Source organism: Manduca sexta, chromosome 14 (assembly GCF_014839805.1).
Source record: "Manduca sexta isolate Smith_Timp_Sample1 chromosome 14, JHU_Msex_v1.0, whole genome shotgun sequence".
NCBI classification, from domain to species: Eukaryota; Metazoa; Arthropoda; class Insecta; order Lepidoptera; family Sphingidae; genus Manduca; species Manduca sexta.
This window is the reverse complement of record NC_051128.1, coordinates 6,523,814-6,546,223: the sequence shown is the minus strand read 5'-3', so window position 1 is coordinate 6,546,223 and position 22,410 is coordinate 6,523,814. Positions and strand designations below refer to the sequence as shown.

General features: G+C 33.5%; 1 protein-coding gene across 1 annotated transcript in view; it reads left to right on the top strand.

Annotated features, from left to right (window-relative positions):
- Positions 1-6,393: 6,393 nt before the first annotated feature.
- LOC115456135 (serine/arginine repetitive matrix protein 2) overlaps positions 6,394-22,410 on the top strand; it is a 127,503-nt gene continuing 111,486 nt past the window's right edge. The window contains exon 1 of the mRNA XM_030185048.1: positions 6,394-6,609. The gene's annotated coding sequence lies outside the window, so the exon portion shown is untranslated. The remainder of the gene's footprint in view (positions 6,610-22,410) is intronic.

Sequence of the window (22,410 nt, the reverse complement as noted above, 5' to 3'; positions counted from 1 at the left end):
TCATCGCAGGCTATTTCTGCTACAGCATTGTGCATACATCGTGTTCCGGGATCAGCCTGTTTACATCCTGTTCCAACAGGCCGGCATAATTGTGTCAACTGCCGAAGGGTAATCAGCTCTCGTCAGTCGACACTCTGAATGCTACTCCGCTTACCATACCTTGCAGTGGTGTAATGTCGCGCACGTAGATTAGTAGTTAGTTAGTAGTTAGTAGTAGATTTTTTTCATATATTTCGAGTATTACGTGCTGTTTACAAATGTACAATGTACATATATCTAAATATATATAACTCAAAGGTGACTGACTGACATAGTGATCTATCAACGCACAGCCCAAACCACTGGACGGATCGAGCTGCAATTTGGCATGCAGGTAGATGTTATGACGTAGGCATCCGCTAAGAAAGGATTTTGATAAATTCCACCCCTACGGGGATAAAACAGGGGATGAAAGTTTGTATAAATCTTCTTAGATTTTCGACTGATTGAACTGAAATTAAAGATTGGAGCTACCATGATGAAGACGTTCGCTTAAATAGGATTTTGATAATTTCAACCCCTATGGGGATAAAATTAGTTTGAACCTATCAGTACCGGGAAAATATATAGCAAGACTTTTATCATACAATGGACTTTTATCCCGGAAAACTCCTTGACGCGGGCGAAGCCGCGAGCAAAAGCTAGTACACAATAAGTGTTTAAGGAAGTGCTCGGAACTGTTCAAGTATTAGCGAATCGTATGGTTTGCGTAAAATTATGCACATATGTATGACGGTCATTAGGAAGTCAGAAGCGCCCTGCCTTTTGTGTGCCTTGCAGTTTATTTGTAATATTTCTGCAGTAACGTACAGTCGCGTATACTTCCGTACTTTAAAATTTTCAGTTTTGCAGAAATGTTAAGTAAAGCTAAACAGCGAAATGAAAATATTCTTTACGAGTATAACATATTTTAGGTGTTGTGTTTACTTTTTTTGTATCAAAGTGGTTACGCATGACGCAATTCCATAACTAATTCATATGACATAATGTATATTTCCCCTGATATTAATAACTAGTCAGTGAAATAATAATACCAGCCCTGCATTATATACTGTCCCACTGCTGGGCACGGGCTTTCTCTACCACTGAGAGGAATAAGGCCTTAGTCCACCACGCTGGCCTAGTGCGGATTGGTAGACTTCACACACCCTCAAAATTTCTATAGAGAACTTCTCAGTAGAAGAATTAATAATTATTTACTTATTTTGTTCAAACACCAAAAACTAGTTTATAATAGCCTCTATAAATAATATTCATTGCAATAAATTCGGTATATTGTTATTTTACAGAACTTGATACATTTTTTTGTCTGTTGAAGCCACACTGTTTTATTAAATAGACAGGTTCTATGGAGGTTACCTTTGCCTTACAAAAAATTACGTGAGTAGCTTTGTTGTATTTATGACCAGTGATTAATGAAAGGCCCACAACATCTCGGCTCAATCCCCATTTCTTTCATTTAAGACAGTAAATACTCACTGTTCCGACGGGATTTTGAAAGTTCATACGCGTTTGGGATCGCGTTTGATAATTGATTATTGTATTGGTGTAATGTATACGAGTATTACTTAATAAATAATAATAATATTTTTCTAAAGTTATGACAAAACTAACAGAATATAATAATAACACCTAAGTTATATATTATGCCGCTGCCAGGCACAGACCTCTGCTATTACTGAGGGGATTAGGTCCTTGTCTACCGCGCTGGCCTAATGCGGTACATAAGGGCACGCATCTCTGACTTTTTAAAGTTATGTGAGTATTCTTTGTGAATTATCGCTTGCTTTAACGGTGAAAGAAAACATCGCGAGGAAACCTTTGTACTTGAGAAGTTCTTTATAAGCATTTTGAGGGTGTGTGAAGTTTGTTAATATGAAGACACATAATACTTACCTTACTGACATTATTTCATTTTAGAAATCAGCTTGATGTGATTAAATTTATTTATATAGCTTACACAAATCCTCCGCAATTCTATTTTACACACTTACATATTTATTTAATAAGGTTCGTGTTTTCTTATCACTTGGCGCAGTATACGTCGGGCTTCCATATAGAGAGAGCTGTTCCTATAATTTGCAAGGAAATATACATGTGCATGTTTAAATTGCAAATGTTTTCTCAAGCTTATCGCTTGGCTACAGCTCATCAAGATATGGCCCGATGTCCATTTGCAGCGCTCATAAAGGGACCGTGGCAAAACGATCTCGCTGACTCAGTGATTCTCATCCTGTACTGTACGGTGTCGTAGTTTATGTACTACGCGGCTATTTGAATTTTGATTTTCGAATGTTGTTATTCTGTGTGTTGGTTTGGCGGTTATGTTTTGAACGATTTCGAAAATAGAATATTGTAGGCGTGAACTTTTTTTTTAATTATTTATTGGTGTAGGAATAAATTTATGCATACAAAGTGTAAACATAATTAATTATTTCCTTGATTAATCGAAAACCGATCAGTCTTTGTCCGATTATGGATGACGGTTATTGGCATTTGAATATAATAATTTTATTATTCCAACTCGTATAATTCTTTTATTGATTTCTATTTATGTATGATGTAATATGTACGTTTTTTTTTTATTAAATACATGTTAAGTAACAAAAAGAAACTAATAATTAACATGAAGTTAACACATATCTACATAACATATAAGAATCAATACTTTTTGCAGTCCGTAACAAAACTGGAAAAACAAAACAGACAAGTTATTAGATAAAGCTATGGACAGAACAACGAACCTCCTTATAAATGCAAACTATATACGTAACAATAAAATAAGGCCGTGTACAAGCCGTCGGATATAGTTACAGGTTTTTTATGGCCAGTAATTTTTGCGCCGAAGCAATTTTTGTGTTGGCGATATCTAGGATTATGACATCGATGGTAATGTTTATGCAAAATGCCGCCCACGCGTCATTGGCATGCATCTGGGGCCGGCGAGATAAATAAGAGCGGCGGCCGGTCCACCCACAGCGTCGCTACATGCCTCTATGTTTGTGGCTTGTGCACTTTGTATCAATTAGACTCCGTATGCGTTTGATATACAGGTTGTAAGATTCTATGCGACGTAATCATTGTCGATTTTATATATTGCATTTAATATTATTTTGTACCATTATTTTAATAAAAGTGTATGTATATTGCTTTCTTGTATGTTTTCAAAGATCAAGGATGTACAAAATAAATACAAAAATAAATTATCACACACTGAGAATCGTTGCCCTGAGGATTAGAGTTCTAAGCATGGCTTAACATAAAGATCGCGTAAGCAGTTGGCAAAGGGCGAACTGGTTAGCAGAATCGTACAGTTCAAAACGCCAACTTTGAATAAAAATGATGTGCTGCTTATTATTCCTTGTCAGAAAGATAGAATAAATCCGAAAGAAACAAAATTAAGTACCTATTTGTATACATACAGGCATATAGGTACATTTTTTGGTATAATATCGTCGTACATTCTACTATATAATATATGACAGATTATGATCATTAAATTTGGAATGCAAGATATTAACTGCTTTAAAAAAATGAAATAGTAAATAATGGGATGGTAAAAATTAAATACTTTAGTTGTATCTGATTTTACGTGTGACTAAAGTTTTTACCTATAAATCACATAATCCAAATAAGATTAAACTAGGATGTCAACAAATTTATAAATACTTAAAGTAAAATCGTACAGATTATCCATAATAATAGTCAGATTCATTTTTATTCTGTCCAAGCTGTACTTAAAATAATAACGTCATAATGTCAGCGTGTACTGACTATAATGGTAGTGTCCATTTTCAAAGAACGACATAAAAACCCAGCGAGCCGCACTTTTTCTGGAAGTATGAGTAAACAACTCCGTTCCTGATACTTTAGATCTAAGTTTGATAATGTTTTCCTGTTGGCATTCCTTTGGCGAGGCATGTAGTCAAGGTCAATACTTTATGTAGTCACCATAAATTAAATTACTGGTATTGTCAAGTATAATTCAATTAGTTGTTCGTTGCATTCTGTAGATAATTGTTTTCTTAACCAAGTTTGCGGTTAGCGTATATAAATGTTTTAAAATATAAATAGAGCTATTTAATTTGAGATTTACTTTTGTTTAATATAATTTAAATTTATTTTATGGTAGATAGGTATTTTTTCTTATTAAGTATATTATACAGCCTAGTAAGTGATACCTTAGTAGGTACAGAAGCGGACTGCTGAGATGAATGTTCTCAGGTTCACGCACGCACAAGGGCACGCACTTCTGGCTTTTTTAAGTTAAGTATGTGTGTATTATTTTGAATTATTACTTGCTTTAACGGTGAACCAAAACATGGCGAGGAAACCTTACCCGGGTAGTTCTTCATAAGAATTTGGAAGGTATATAAAGTCTGCCAACCTGTAGGCCAGCGTGGTAGTCCAAGGTTTAAACCGTCTCAGCAGTAGAGGAGGCCCGTGCTCAGCAGGTTGATATTATTATTATACCATATTCGTTGATTATAATGATCAGCATGCAGTCCTCGTATTAACCTTTTAAATGCAATATTACGCAGGATGCAGTTTTTGTGCTGCACGGCGCATACCAGTCAAGATCACTGTCAAAAGATTTTAACACATATTACATTAAGCAAATGGTTTTTCTTGGAAAATAGTTCTGTTGGGATAATTGATAATAATTTTTAGTTGTTTTATATAGGGGTATAACCGGTTCCTGAGGCGTTGTAAAATAGGAACTAATATACTAAACTTATAACTAATGTGTTGAATATTTACGTTTGGAGTAAATACACGTATCAAAGTAAATCGAAAACTTTAAATCCTATAAGGCCCAATGTTAATACTATGAAAGCAGAAAGTTATAAATACGTTGTTTCGTTTTCGTGCACTATAAACGCAGCAACCGCTAAAGAAATTTGGTTTAAACTTTATCAACGGTTGAAAGCTAATTGACTTAAAAGCCATTTTTTGCGACACTTAGTTTCATACTTATTTAAAATTAGCAAGAATTTTCTATTTTTTTTTAAATTAATTAAAAAAAAAATAAAATAAAGGCGATACCTCAAGGTCCATTTTCATACATTTTGTTTCGGCTTTAATCTGGGTAACTAAACAAGTAGACTAGACGTGAATTTAAATTCTTTACTTGCCAATACTTGTTTAGTTACCCAGATTAAAGCCGAAACAAAATGTATGAAAATGGACCTTGAGGTATCGCCTTAAGTCGATTAGCCTTTCAACCGTCGTTATGCAGTTTGACAAATTTTTAGATTCACAGGAAAAGCAATGAAATTTATATGGCACTAGTTGACCCGACAGACGTTGTCCTATCTTAACTATGAATTTGCAGCGCGTATTCTGTCAATCGTTGACACTTATTTCAAACAACTGACAGTTATGTAAAATTAAATTATTGTCGTTAAGTTTTCTTAAATTTTCTAATATTCCGCGAGATTTTTGATTTTTTTCTTTCAGAAGAACCTTCTCCTGATAATAACAAACACGACAAAAAAAATGGTGAAATTGGTCCAGCCGTTCACGCGTGATGGCGTGACGAAGGGAAATAGGGATTCATTTTTATATATATATAAATAATAACTTCCATGCGAGTCGCGAGCCAAATCTAGATACTTGAAAAAATATCAGAATTACATAAATTAAAAATAATAAACCAAACATAATGAGCTAAAATCACAAAACGTAACGATGTAATACACGGTTTAGTTATGTTTACAAAATGTTGATACTTATCTACCTAATTGTGTATGAAACGCCTCTGTAAACTAACTGTATACAATGTGCTTAGAATAACAATCACCATAAACCTCACAATATTGAAGATGATTCATGGCTTAGAACATAAACTGTACGTGTATTAACAGCATATAAGTTCTGAGAATTTAGGTTGATTTTTGTAAAACCCGCTGAGGTATACGTAAATGAAATATAGAGATAAATAAAATATCCATTGGTCAGTTATTTCTATAGGTTGATGTAAAGAGAGTTAATATGTAAAAAGTATGGTTTTGTACATAGATTATGTTTATAGTAAAAACATAGATTCTATAAAAAATGACATTGAATTTTACGTCTTCTCAAAACACAAAACAATATTATAATATCTGTTGACACATGTTTTACTATGAATTATTTTTCTAATAAATATACATGTATATTTAACCACCACTTTAGACAGAACTATGCTTTAATTATTTTAAATAAAACACATGTCAGCATATCCATCCACAAATTATTTTTATAACCAATAAGTATCATATTAACATATTAATCCGAATGCGTGCATGCCCTTAAACGCTCGGTAGCGTAACCTGCCGACGGTAGCGAGGCTTGCGACCACGCAGTTTTCCATGTTAGTCGCCGTCCCCACTCTGCGCGCGCGCAAGGTTTCCGCGCCCATGTCATACTCCACGCTATAGTCGTCCTGTCCCTCTCGGTCGATCAACCATACACCATCGATACACGTTTTACAAACTTTTCGCGAGAAAAGTCCGTGTAAACTACGATGTTAGTGTTCAATTAATTGTGCTCTGTGTTTCAGTGTTGTGCTTTGTTTTGTTTACTGAGGTTAGTATGTCATTGATTAGTTTATAAGATTTATGGCGGGAAAATGACAATTTCATTTTAGCATATTGTCATTTTTGCATATTTTAAATATATTTTAATAATTCGCTTTATAGGTTATGTTAATATAATAAATGAAGACGATAAACTATTAAATTTACATTAGTTACTACAATTATATGATTTTAGCAGTCATAAAATTAGAACTAAATTGATAAATATAATGTCAAAAGGAGAAATTATTTTAATGGATGGAATATTCATATCCCACACATATAAGTGATATATTTCTTTTAGTGTATTACAATATGTATTTTTGTTCTTATGATAATACATATTAAGCATTTATTTGAATAAACGTAAAATTACGTAAGTAGTTATTCTAGCACCTTTTGGGTCCCCGTGAAGGTTAGCTATTATAATGAGAGTCATAACATATGCAAATAGTTATTGACGCATGCACATGTCTTTCGGATCATGCAAATATCTTTTTAAAGATAATTTTGTTATGAGACATTATACATAACTCTAAATGGAGGTTTTAGTTAATTGTAGAGACTGGATTTAGATTTATGTTATTCAGGAATAAAAATAATAAATATTTGACCAAGATTTTACGAGGCAAGGCTTATAAAAATATTTATGCCAATGTTTAATTGGGGCGCAAAGTCCTTGTTATAATATATTTAATTTAATTGATCATTAAAACACGTATGGTAGTTTATTCCTTATTGAAACATACTATTGGCTAAACTGGTTCCATAATATATACTAACAAATTTTGATTGGTTCTCGAAACATAATGATTAAAGTGTATGTAATATTATGGACACATAAATGAGATATGAGGACTTTTTTATCTTTTAAAATTATTCTGAAACTTTTGGTGTATTATTTTTATACGTTACTTTTAATTATGTTTTGTTATTCTTCTATATATGTAAAATATAATATGGTTTAGCCAACATGTAAATAATTGTAATATATTCGTACTGAAAAGCAATCTTACAATATTACAACTCTACATTTATAGGTTGATAATGTTATATTACGTTCTTGGCGTAAGTTATAAAATTTAAATATAAATACTACAAGAACTGGAATTTGATATCTAAAATTGCATAATCTAATAAATTTTCAAGATAAGATCTTAGTTTGGTGTTTGTAAGAGCGTAAATCAACGGATATCGCGGCTCAGAAGCGCGGGCGCAGGAAGTCAAACTGACCGATCCAGGGGCCTTATTCTCTATCCCGCACGTTATTTTGATAGTGTGTAACAAGCACGTAACTCAACGCGTCATGTTGAGGACTATAGACATTTGACTTACAGAATACCATTCCACGCACATTTCTCGAAGATAACATGACACGGCCGCGTTACGCGTTTACACTATCATACAGAATAAGGGCCCAGTAGACATTGCGTTATTCGTGTCGCCTATTGTCAACACACTAAGGCAGCAGTTTGTTTTACGTTACCATAGAGCACCAAGTACACAGGTGGAAAGTTATTTATTTATACGAATGAATGATAAGACAGACAAGTCGTTTGCCTTATGGTTACCGACCCATTAATGGACACGAAAATACAGAAACTTTGAATTACAAAGAAATAGTCGAAAAATAACGACCAAGCTCCTGAAGTGAAGATTTAAAAAAACAAAGCATTGCGTGACATAACATTACGCTCAAGACATCACATGTTACTTTTTATATTACCCAGTATTTTTAAACTCGTTGAAATTAAACTAATTTTCCGGATTCTATTGCGGTTTTTTATCCCCCCCGTCACCATGAAGGCTGTAAAGTCTTCGAAACGTCGGGAGAAAAATAAAAAACAAAAAACCGCGATAGAATCCGGAAAATTAGTTTAATTTCAATGTCTAACATTCGCGTAAACATAAGAAATCATTATTTTTATACTCGGTTGCAGATGTAGATATTGCGGTGGAATCTCGTAAACGAGAGACCTACCACAATGTGAATAGAAATTAAAAAATATTATTTGTCAAAGCATACTGACGAGTATTCAAAACAGCGCCCACCCGTCTTCTATTTTAAAATTAATTCAAGGGTAATCAACGGAAAACAATAACAAGTTGGACTCGCCTGTCTGATCGCCATATTTGGACTCTAAATCTACGGAATATAGATATTTTGTACACAATTTGCAAATTTATTTTTATATTTGAGGAATGGCGCCAATGTTTTGAATTAATTTTATCGAGAACCAAAGAAATAGAACGCTATTATGTTTTCGGTAGAGGCGGATTTGCATGTCTTTTGGTAACCCTCGACTGAGGTGAAATAAAGTAAACGTGTGTGTCTTGTATTTGTCTTTGTCACCATAACTCCTAAGTGGCTAAGTCGATATTGATTTTTATAATATTTGGAGCCTCTGTATCATTTGGTTATAAAATATTCTAAGAAATAAACTAAACGCAAAACATTTGTTAAAATTAATGACATGTATTTGACCAAAACCTTAATGCAACTTCAAGTACTTATTGGATGTGATAACAAGATTTATTGTTTATTTTATAGTATGTAAGTAAACAATCGTCACGCGCAGACGTCCTTGCCATTTCAATGCTAATAAGAATAGCTAACGACAAACTGGGATGATATTACAGAATGCCACTGTACCGTGAAGTAGGCCAAGTTCCATTTTTTATAAGAACTAATAAGGTCAAGGAATGGCTTGAATTTCAAGCGCTTGCGTTTCTTAGGTTATGAACACTACAAATAAAAAAAACTACTTTGATAGTAATGCGGAAACTTATACCGTCCGGGCCCATCGCAAATTAATCAAATAGGAACTCCTTAACATGAATAATCACTACCTATATAAATTTTTAGCTGCCTTCTTAGCTGCCAATACATAAAAAACTTAGTCAATTATACCTAACTTAGGGCCCTCTGATTCTGCAGGCCTGTGGCATTTAGCCATGGCATCCTACATTATGCTACGGTATGCAATCTTACGTATTATGAATGAGTTTGTGAAGATGTTCAAATGTTCGCTTTTCAGTATGTTTTTTCGACTAAACCTTTTTGTCGACCTTTTTCTATCAGTGTAAATAAGAATGGAACTTTGTTATCAATTACCGTCCCTATAGTAACACAATGTCGATAACCGATTAGTTGAAGATAAAGGTATTCCTGGTCATTGTGTTGACATCATTGTTTGATCACGTGCGTCAAAGATGAATGATAATTATTAGTTGTCTGTACTTTTAAAGGAAGTTGTGTCATTGGTTAGATATGGTGATCTCTGGTTGACAGTCCTTCAATAGTACAGTGTATTTTTTTTTATTCTTGAAGAAGTACTTTTAACCAAATACGACGGATTTGGATTAGTGTCCAGATTACGTGTTAACTCACGAGAGATGATTACCCCTGAATAATTATGCCGGTCTTTTGAAACTGGATATACAAAGGCAGATCCTGGAATGCGACAGTACAATGCAGAACTATTATTAACTAATATTGGCGATGCTTTTTAATGGGCATTATACAGACACTATGAGTCTTAACATTAGGCATGTGTCCTGATAATATTTATATTTTATAAAAAAATAATCTTGAATAATACACGTCTAGCCAACCGTAAATGAAGCAATAAATAACCCAGGCATATAAATTGTATAATAGTAGCATTAGAGCATTAGTGGAATTATACGTACGTACATATAGTATGTAATCAGTGCTACATAATTCGTATTTAAGTGATGTACGTTTACAGCGTATGTTTTAACAAAAAAGGAAGGTCATTAAGATATTTTCGAGGATGTGCACATCAGTTTTAATTATTTAATTTATTAGGTTGTATGTTGGTTTGTTAAAATTCCAGAAAGCATACTATAGCATGATACTGTTTACATATTTCCGCATAAAAGCGACTAAAATAGATTATTGTTTTTTATCGCTTCACAATGTAATTGAATATTACGAAATCGCACAACTGAAGAAGCGCAACAAATTTGAGCGCATTTCTAAAGAATTTGCGGATGCGTAAATGGGATAATTTAGGTTATTTTGGCCACCCGAATTTACTGACCGTACTTAAACCCAACAATAAAGCTGCTATTTTACCCTTTTTTTTCGTAAGATGTCACTTCGGTCGGCTTGGCCCATTTAATAAAACTGACTCTCTACAAAGCGACTCTCAATGCGTAAATTTACTCAATATTTTTTTTGTTACCATCAACCCGATTAAAGTACTAAAAATAGAAAATTTCTTACTCTAATAAACCTATTTATATTTAAATTCTCGTTGTGAGTGTGCCGACACCTACATGCTAAACGAGCCGTAACTGATTATTATAATCAAAACTGTACATGAAGAGTGTTATTATTTTTTTCTGTGTCTTCTGACGTAATTATTGCCTTTAGAAAAAAAACAGCGTTATTATATTAGGTGAACTATAATAGCAACCTGCGCCTACGCATGCTTTTGTCGACCGCAGAAATTGTCTTCCAAAATACTTTTCGAACAATGATCTTTGACATTAAGTTAATCCAAGATCAAGAACGAGGACTCGTCGTGTTTTTTTATAATTTTGTTACAGGCTTTATGCGTATAAGGAGATTTGAATGACTGGGTGCGTCGTAATATTATGTTCTTGATTAAAACAATATTTTTTGTACGTTTATTTAAATCAAGAATTTTCGGAATCGGAATTTAGTGAGGTAATTTTACCCAACATAGCCCGGTTTCTAACATAGCCCAGTATCCATGATTTTGTTTTTTGTTGTACATTTTTTGTCAGTTCTCTTATTAACATAATTGTTGTTATGTAGTGGTATTATGCGGTGGCATGATTAAAGGTGTCTTTAAAATATTTTTTTATAAATCGCTTTTATAAATATTTTAAAATTATATGGGACATCGATGAAAAAATAGTCATTTAGTATTTAGTTGGATAGTCAACTGAAAACTTGGTACACTAACTAAAACGAACTTATTCTATATAGTTCACTAACAATAACAAGTTCATAAATTATCAAAGATTAGCGAGGATTAAACTTTTCACATTATTCAAACTTTGGACGCTAATCTTTGCCATTGATTAATTGTATCTTGTCAAAACAGATTCTATGCAAAAAATATATAAATCGCACAACGTTTTCGGATAAATAGGGCAATAATGTTACATATTTTATAAAACCTTAATCGAAGTTGTTGTGAACTTAAAAACAAAACAGTCCTTCAAATATTTTTGCATTTATACTGAACTAGCTTTTGCCTGCGGCTCCGCCCGCGTTATAAAGTTTTTCAGGCTAAAGTTTTCCGTTATAAAAGTAATAGTTTCCCGGGAGCCTAAGTTCTTCCCAGGGTCTCAAACTGTCTCCATACCAAATTTCATCTTAATATGTTGGGTAGTTTTTGAGTTTAACACGTTCAGGCAGACAGATGCAGCGGGGGACTTTTGTTTTTATAATATATTTTTAGAACTTTTAAGAGGAACGATCCCGTCATACATCATTGTTGCATAACTTTAACCGTTTACGCAGCGCAGGCAACGCAAGCTCTCAAAACTAATAATTTTCCCCGTATTTGCAACATGTTTCTTTACTGCTCCGCTCCTATTGGTCATAGCGTGATGATATATAGCCTATAGCACTCCACGAACAAAGGGCTATCCAACGCAAAAAGAATTTTTCAGTTTGGACCGGTAGTTCCTGAGATTAGCCATTACTGCTCCGCTCTTATTGGGTATAGCGTGATGATATATACCCTATAACACTTCACGAACAAAGAGCTATCCAACGCAAAAATAATTTTTCAGTTTGTACCGGTAGTTCCTGAGATTATCCATTACTGCTCCGCTCCTATTGGGTATAGCGTGATGATATATAGCCTATAGCACTCCACGAATAAAGGGCTATCCAACGCAAAAAGAATTATTCAGTTTGGACCGGTAGTTCCTGAGATTAGCCATTACTGCTCCGCTCCTATTAGGTATAGCGTGATGATATATACTCTATAGCATTTCACGAACAAAGAGCTACCCAACGCAAAAAGATTTTTTCAATTTGGACCGGTAGTTCCTGAGATTAGCCATTACTGCTCCGCTCCTATTGGGTATAGCGTGATGATATATAGTCTATAGCACTTCACGAACAAAGGGCTATCCAACGCAAAAAGAATTTTTCAGTTTGGACCGGTAGTTTCTGAGATTAGCCATTACTGCCCCGCTCCTATTGGGTATAGCGTGATGATATATAGCCTATAGCACTCCACGAACAAAGGGCTATCCAACACAAAAATATTTTTTCAGTTTGGACCGGTAGTTCCTGAGATTAGCCATTACTGCCCCGCTCCTATTGGGTATAGCGTGATGATATATAGCCTATAGCACTCCACGAACAAAGGGCTATCCAACGCAAAAAGAATTTTTCAGTTTGGACCGGTAGTTCCTGAGATTATCCATTACTGCTCCGCTCTTATTGGGTATAGCGTGATGATATATACCCTATAACACTTCACGAACAAAGAGCTATCCAACGCAAAAATAATTTTTCAGTTTGTACCGGTAGTTCCTGAGATTATCCATTACTGCTCCGCTCCTATTGGGTATAGCGTGATGATATATAGCCTATAGCACTCCACGAATAAAGGGCTATCTAACGCAAAAAGAATTATTCAGTTTGGACCGGTAGTTCCTGAGATTAGCCATTACTGCTCCGCTCCTATTAGGTATAGCGTGATGATATATACTCTATAGCATTTCACGAACAAAGAGCTACCCAACGCAAAAAGATTTTTGCAATTTGGACCGGTAGTTCCTGAGATTAGCCATTACTGCTCCGCTCCTATTGGGTATAGCGTGATGATATATAGTCTATAGCACTCCACGATTAAAGGGCTATCCAACGCAAAAGAATTTTTCAGTTTGGACCGGTAGTTCCTGAGATTAGCCATTACTGCCCCGCTCCTATTGGGTATAGCGTGATGATATATAGCCTATAGCACTCCACGAACAAAGGGCTATCCAACGCAAAAATAATTTTTCAGTTTGGACCGGTAGTTCCTGAGATTAGCCATTACTGCCCCGCTCCTATTGGGTATAGCGTGATGATATATAGCCTATAGCACTCCACGAACAAAGGGCTATCCAACGTAAAAAGAATTTTTCGGTTTGGACTGGTAGTTCCTGAGATTAGCGCGTTCAAACAAACAAACAAACAATCTCTTCAGCTTTATATAATAATAAAGTATATAGATTAAAAAAAATGTTGAAGGTTTTCAATTTTACGCGTATGTTTTTTTAAGTACACCGATTACTCCATGTTTTTACATATCAAGGCATTGTTTCTCGCGATTTTTAGCACAATGTTTCCTTATTTAATAATCGCATTGCATAGTTTTTCTGAGTCTCGACAAAATGCTTCCAATAACACGTAAGTAGGTTTTATGTTACTCACATCCGTCGCACGATAAGCGATCATGTTCTAAGAAATTTTGTCATGTCTTTACATATTCAGTTATTTGTGAAGATCTACAATTCTTAGACTGGTTTTCGGTACTATTCCGGGTCAAACACTTTTGTATACTTTAGGCCTTTATACTTATAGTGGTAGTCCTAACGAAAACCAGTATAGACATAAATGAATTATTATCTAAAAAAAAATCACATATTATATGCATCTAGCTATAGTATATTTCAACAAGTTATTTATTGCAAGTTAATTCTTGATAGCCATCGCGGACATTAATCGTGTAATAGAATGCAGACATATCTATTTCCTTAATAAAACGCATCTTGCGGAAAATCATTTCATAAGTTTATGATGTTTCGTGTGTCTGACATAGTACATTTTGTTCCGGTTGGTGTTTACGGCCATTTTAGTACATGTTTTGTTGCGTAAATGTATTGCGTTAATTATCTTATGTATGACAAACATTTCCTTGGTTTTATTGTTAAGTTATGGAATTTGAAAATGTATACTTAGTAAGATGGATATGAAAACTTCAATGCGCATTAACGATTTAATATTTAAGTGGTTTTTATCACTTAAAAGCGTAATACGGATAAAGATTAAATATTAAGAAATTATACAAATAAATCAGTGGGACAACTAATAAGGTTTATTTAATTATATAATATAGTACTTTGCGTGTACAGAAATATTCACAATACAGTAATATAGGCTAATTTATTTTAAGTAGGTACCAGGGGCGCATAAGAATAAAGAGTAATTACTACCAAGAAAAATCTGGCTGCGGAGGTCGGTTGTTACGGCTGCGGTAGTGGAGGAACAGAGGCTGCGAGCGAATTCCTTACTCGGTCGCGACAAGGTGATCATTTACCTGCGCCAAGCCTAATTATTTGTGTAATGGGCTTTTATTAACTTATATCGGGATACGGATGGTCCTAGAACATTTAGAATTTAGTCGTCAAACGTAGTCGAATTTTGAGGCGTATGTAATATTATAAAGGGTTTCTTTAATGGATATTGGTTAATATGAATGTAGAGTAGTAAGGGTAGTAATAGCGGGTAGTAACATTACCTCATAACAAATATTTTTTTTATAAGGTGATGTGACTGAGGATAGTCCAATTCTTAACATGGGTTACCACCAAGATTAGATTTTTTTTATTAAATTTTATATTATGTAGTGAATGTTGCAATTTAATCAAAGATTTTTTTTTTTTTATATTGTTTCATGAAACAATTTTATAAAGAATTTAAAATATGTGGAACATCAGTGTGTCGTACAAATAGCAACATACAATGAAATTACCAAACTAAAATTATTTTAGTTTTCAAGTAAGTTTTCGTACTTGTCGCAGCCAAAGCGCTTGCTCATAAATATTCTTAATTGCTTGTATAACAAATTAGCGACATTAGTATGTTAAGAATATTAGTCATATGTATTTTGATAAGGAACATCGGTGAGTATCGATAATATTCAACGATGTTTAAATAAAAACATCTCTTTACATCATTACTATTTTCGGACGATGACCACAAAGAGTAAGAATCCATACAGTTATTTATTTTACCTTAGATCAATTATAATTTATTGTAACTAACATATTATATGTTTTAAATGTATTTAGTATTTCATTTACGGAATGAATTATTATATTAAGTCGTTCAAAATAAGGTCAATATTTTTTTGATTTTAAAAATTTACCAACTCAATTCCGACTTTGTACTTTAAATGCTTTCTGTTTCTCAGAAACATTCTACGTTATACATATAAAATTAAAATATATGGGAAGTGTAGTTGACGAGTCAAATATTATTGTTAATGTGTATTTTCCATACGAGTATTCATGTGCATTCTTATAAAGATTGTTGTTATGACCATAATAATTAAATGTCTAGAAACTTTTACTTATTTACTTAATAGGAAAACTGACGAAAAAATAAAATAACATGATGGCGCTAAATTTGTATATGGTGATTTTGTAATACATCATAAGATCTAACAAAACCATATATATGTGGTGTAATGGGTGTTTGGTCGTTTCTAAATGAGAGTTGATGAAGCCAAGTTTGATATAGCTAAAATAAGGGAAATTATTACTTAATAAATGAAAGAGTTAAGTTGTAAACATCATACATCATAAATGAGCTGATATTTTCAACAACTCACAACACAAATGTGAAATATGGCTAAATGCATCTAATAATCATTGTATGTATAAGCAAGTGCTTCACCCGCGTGAGTTAGCATTTATAAATTAAATCTACGATTTCTGCATTTGTTTCTAACAAAAATCATACCTTAATAAACTTTCGCATTTTTATTATATTACTAAGATTAAAATTTAAAGAATATGCCATATTTCCTACCGATGGCAAATAATAATGTATCATCAATTGATAGTACATTATTATGACCTCACCTCAGATTTTTCCTATTGTATAAATGATTTGAAATAGACATTGATGTTAAAATTTATAGTTTCTATTATAAAAAAATGTTATGAGGAACATCATTATGGATATTATACAAACGGATGAAATTGGCGGGAAATCATTCTTCAGGAATAAGAATTAGAAACTAGCGGTATTAAGCAACAAAAATGTTCATAAGTTAATGCGGGAAGTCTTGTCAGCCATTTGTTATGTAAAATATCAAACTGTTTATAGTCAAAACTGTATATATAATTTACCTTTAATGGTAATCTTATGATCGTAGTATGTCATTCTTATGATTCATTAATGTTTGCGAGCATATAAACAAGTGGAATAGTTTTTTTTATACTAAAATATTAAAATAAACTATTTTACGGATTTTATCTCAGTTTTTATATTTTAATTTTTTCCTGACGTTTCGAAGACTTTGGAGTCTTTGTGGTCACGGGGCAGACTTAGGTGTTGGTCATCCGAAAAGTCAAAATTACAATATCTACCTACATTTTACAATATAAAATTGTTATAATATAAAAACCGAGATATAGTCCGTAAAAAAGTTTTATTTAAAATCTAACATTCCGATAAACATAAGAAATAATTATACTAACATTTTATTAATTTACTAGCTTTTGCCCGCGGCTCCGCCCGCGTTATAAAGTTTTTCAGACTAAAGTTTTCCGTTATAAAAGTAGTAGTTTCCCGGGAGCCTATGTTCTTCCCGGGGTCTCAAACTGTCTCCATACTAAATTTCATCTTAATACGTTGGGTAGTTTTTGAATTTAACACGTTCAGGCAGACAGATGCAGCGGGGAACTTTGTTTTATAATATATTTTTTAGAACTTTTTAAGTGAAACAATCCCGTCATACATCACTGTTGCATAACTTTAACCGTTTACGCAGCGCAGGCAACGGAAGCGCTCAAAACTCATAATTTTCCCCGTTTAAGCAACATGTTTCATTACTGCTCCGCTCCTATTGGTCATAGCGTGATGATATATAACTTTCAGCACTCCACAACAAAGGACTATTCAACACAAAAATAATTTTTCAGTTCGAATCGGTAGTTCCTGAGATTAGCCATTACTGCTCCGCTCCTACTGAATATAGCGTGATGATATATAGCCTATAGCACTCCACGAACAAAGGGCTATCCAACGCAAAAAGAATTTTTCAGTTTGGACCGGTAGTTCCTGAGATTAGCCATTACTGCTTCGCTCCTATTGGGTATAGCGTGATGATATATAACCTATAGCACTCCACGAACAAAGAGCTATCCAACGCAAAAAGAATTTTTCAGTTTGGACCGGTAGTTCCTGAGATTAGCCATTACTGCCCCGCTCCTATTGGGTATAGCGTGATGATATATAACCTATAGCACTCCACAAACAAAGAGCTATCCAACGCAAAAAGAATTTTTCAGTTTGGACCGGTAGTTCCTGAGATTAGCCATTACTGCCCCGCTCCTATTGGGTATAGCGTGATGATATATGGCCTATAGCACTCCACGAACAAAGGGCTATCCAACGTAAAAAGAATTTTTCGGTTTGGACCGGTAGTTCCTGAGATTAGCGCGTTCAAACAAACAAACAAACAAACAAAGAAACAAACAAACAAACAAACAAACAAACTCTTCAGCTTTATATAATAGTATAGATGTCCAAATTTTAGATACTAACAGCTCTAAAAGTAATTGATCAATTCAAAATTTTAAATCGCCTTAAAACGTAAACGTCCTTCAACCGTCACTTTATTTTCATCGAAACAAACTTCAAAGAGTTTACTTTATTCTAGAAAGAAAATCATATTTCGATTGAAATTAATATCCCGAACCATTTTAAAGTTTCTAATTTGTTTACTTACTGGTATGGCTGACTGTACACTGAATAAAACGTCCCAACTTATTAACCAAGAGCATAGTTTGTTTTTGGCGCGCATTGACTAAAAATAGCTTGTTTATGTTTGTGAAATTTCTTCCAAATCTATAGCGGATAACTTCCCGTACAAACATCTTAAACATTTATAATTATATTTGTTGTTATGACTTGATTATTAGTCTAGAAGAGTCATCGTACAGGACATCAGGAAGTGATGACATTGATTAAATCTTATGTTGTAAAACCAGTTCTCGTCGATAGAAATAGGTATTACTACGACGCAGCTTTGTTAGTAATCGATTATGACAGGTAAGTACTATCATTTGAATTGATCGGCGTTTGTATTGATTACTGAACAGATATTTATAGATATTAAATTTCTATAGATGGTTTAAAGATGATAATAACAAAAAAGTTTGTAGGTTACTAAGAATGTTATAAGATCATTCACGGCGTAATGTAATTTATAAATTTAAAATCATTCTAATAATGAACTTACTTCCGATCTAGCGGAAATATTTTTGCCATTTTATAAATATCAAACGTATAACGAAATTGCCAATAATATATAAAGTAGTTACATTTTTGGGTACAATTGTAACACATTCTAGATATTTAATATCATTTATTACAAATATGCGATAAATCGTTCCGATATCAATACTCCATTACATTATGGGGAAGATAAAGATATAAGTTATACATTATCTAAAAAGCATATAGTGTTTAGCTCTCCATGATGTTGGTTGGTGCTTTTGCCAAACAATCCTTAGTAATACATAGTATACACATCATGCATTTATCCCCGAAGGGGTATGCAGATGCGCAACCAGGTTACTTACTTTTCGCCAAGTGTATTCCGTCCCATGATGTGATAGCGGGCGAGCCTATCGCTATATCGGGCTGAAACTGAGAAGAAAAATCCAAATACAAAAAAAATATGTTTTCATATTAAATTTAACAATAAAAGTCCAAATAAATAAATACTTGTACATATCCTTTATAGCGCTATGAAAAAAAAACAAATAAAAACTTTTTTGACATCATTTTCGGCGCTAGCTGGCACGATAAAACAAACGATCCTCACGTGGAGTCGAAGACCTTCGTGGGATGGTCGTAGATAACCACGTTCTAGCCTTGTTACTGTTTTTGCTACCCAACTACTCAGGCGCAGACGTCGACTTGTCACTTTGAATGTGTAAACCACGCTGCGAATGCGCGTTATTTTAAGTACAAAATATTTTTATTTAAAGAACTGTGATTTAAATTCTTTTTTCAGTTAAGAAATTTTATATATTATTTCATTTTTTAAACCGAATTTAGATCCTGTCTATTGAAAATCACGACTATAGTGACCTTACTATAGTATTTAAATTAAATAAATCATTTATTGAAACCATCATTATATTCGAACTACTTTTGGTCTAACACAATACGTACGTAAGATATTAATAAAAGCGTTAGGGATCTTCATCTGAAATTGTAATATTATAGTATCTATTCAAATAGATGGATTGATTTCCAACAGTTTTATTTAAGGTTTTTTTATCTATGCGCTCCACAGTTGTGGGCTTACTCACCGCGAAGCATATCATATTTCACAGTCATAGTTTTTATAGTAATAATTGCTACGGTAAAAACTTTAGTATATTAAATTACACGCAACAATATCATTCAAAAGATAAATGAACTCTCTATTAATTATTGATGAGTAATTTTATTAAAATATAATTTATGATCGCGTCGTGGCATAATGTTCTTGCTTCCTTGGTCTGAAAGATTAAATATTAGTTCAATATAATAGTAAATACGCATCAAGGAATAGTTTTTAAAAGATTTTACGAGTACTAAATCGATTATCTTAAGCATGCTTACCATTAAGATCAATATCAGCGTAGATCACGCACTCACATTTTCATAACATGCGCAGAAGATAATCTTTTGAAAGTCGAAAGTTTCAACATTGACAAAATAATCGCCTACTGGTTATCGCATGAATGAAGTTGAATGAAACAAAAACGCCATGGCATTTAAAGTGGCTCGTAAATCCGAATCCGGTGACACTGAACCGTGGTTAATTCACATTATTTCGATATTCGCGTCGCGTCGGGTCGCCAGTGCAAATAGGGCTGCCAGATAAGCCTGATGGCTTGGCCTGATAGGCTTCGAGAGGCCAACTGTTGATTCTATAACGGTATTTATTCCTATTGAAGGGATAAGTAAAAAATTTAAAGAAATGTACACGAATTTTAATACAAATTTACTTGATACGGTCTTCACTATGCATTATATTATAGTTTTTGTACCTATATATATTTTTTTTAATACAATAAAAGTAAATTGTTATGTGAAGTAATTTTTTTAATCGGTGAAATTTCACAAACCTGTCGTCATAAAATTACACTGCATTATTAAAAGTTCATAATTATTATATTCCTAAATATATTCTCAGCTGAGTCAAACATGCCTGATTCGCCACTTGATGTCATTACGGGACGTATCATATCGAAAATCCCTATGATACAATTTAACTGGAAATGCGTAACTGACTAATAAATTGTGCGATCAAACAAGAATTACGTCTCCTGAGTAATGAAATTTATTCGTAAAAATACAACTACGTAATTCCAAGTTTTTCCTTATAGCACAGCCCTGTTACACCCGTTTACATGTCCTTAGTCAGGGCTCGAGACGAGTCGACGGGTCATGGAATACCCACGTATTTTGCACATTCGACAATGGCAGACATCCAGTGTCAACCATGAGTTGAATATCAAACGCGGATTAGGTAAAATTTCCTTAGACCACTGCGGTCAGATTTTAGTAAGTACGCATTATATCAATGCTAAATAAACATTTAAGCAAATAGTTAAATAAAATATACATATATTAAGTACAATGTAGAAAACGCAATGACAAAAATGTCGATGAATAATGGATTTTAAAAAATCCAATACATAATGCAATTGACTGCCATAATTGACCGGTGTCGTAGTTGTATTATGGTACCACTGCAGGGCTGAGGTCTCGGTTTCGATCCCTTGGTCAGGCAATGTTATATTAAGGTTCTCTACTCTATGGCGATAGGTTTGCCCCCTTTTCAATTATGGGTCGGAATACGCACAGCTAAAAGTGGGTGTATCAGTTGCGCCTCTGCCTATCACTTCCCTAAGTGTGTGTTAATTTAATTACATATAACAATTAAGTTAGAATCTACAACGCATATAAACCGTATATTTTGCAATACAATTAAGTTAACACGTATATATAACTTTGTAAGTATAATCTCGGGCACATATTGATTGTCAGCTATTTATAAAAGTGACAATAAAGGACGTGTGGATACTCACAATGTGATGCTATTGTTTCCTTTATCGTGAAACCGATTTTATTTATGTGAGAATCATTTGGATGTCGGCCATTTTTATAGCGACTTCAAATAATGAGTACATGCTACATGGTTAATAAATTCAGCTCATAAAACACATCTATCAATCGTCATGATTATACCGGAGTCTACAAAATAAGTACAAAATATTAATTTTACGTGCACGTCAAAGGTACCCCACTACATCTGGTGGTGAATGGGGTCCAATAGGATGTTAACTGACCAGAGAAGATTACCCCTCGTCAGTCGACACAATTATGCCGGTCGGCTGGAACCAGGCTATGATGACAGTATCCATGATATTAGCAATTTTAATGCTATTAAAAACATAATTTTCGTTTTCATTCATCATTTTTATTTTGATATTTATAGTTACTACATAATGAATTAGTTGTATACTTTACACGTTTATAACCATTTTAAAGAAATTACATATTCATATTTCTAATTAAAAAAATAAAACGCGTAATGAAAACTTCGTATCTCTCGATCTACACGAAGTACGGAACTGTAAACGTTCCCACATTGTTAACTAACAAATTTAAAAAGGTCCGCGATGTTTCTTTTTCTTTACGTTCATCGGTAAAATAGCGTCTCATCAGAGGTCTTTTTATTTCGGTTGAGTAATATTTATTAATGGAGACGACACGTTTGTCAAAAGG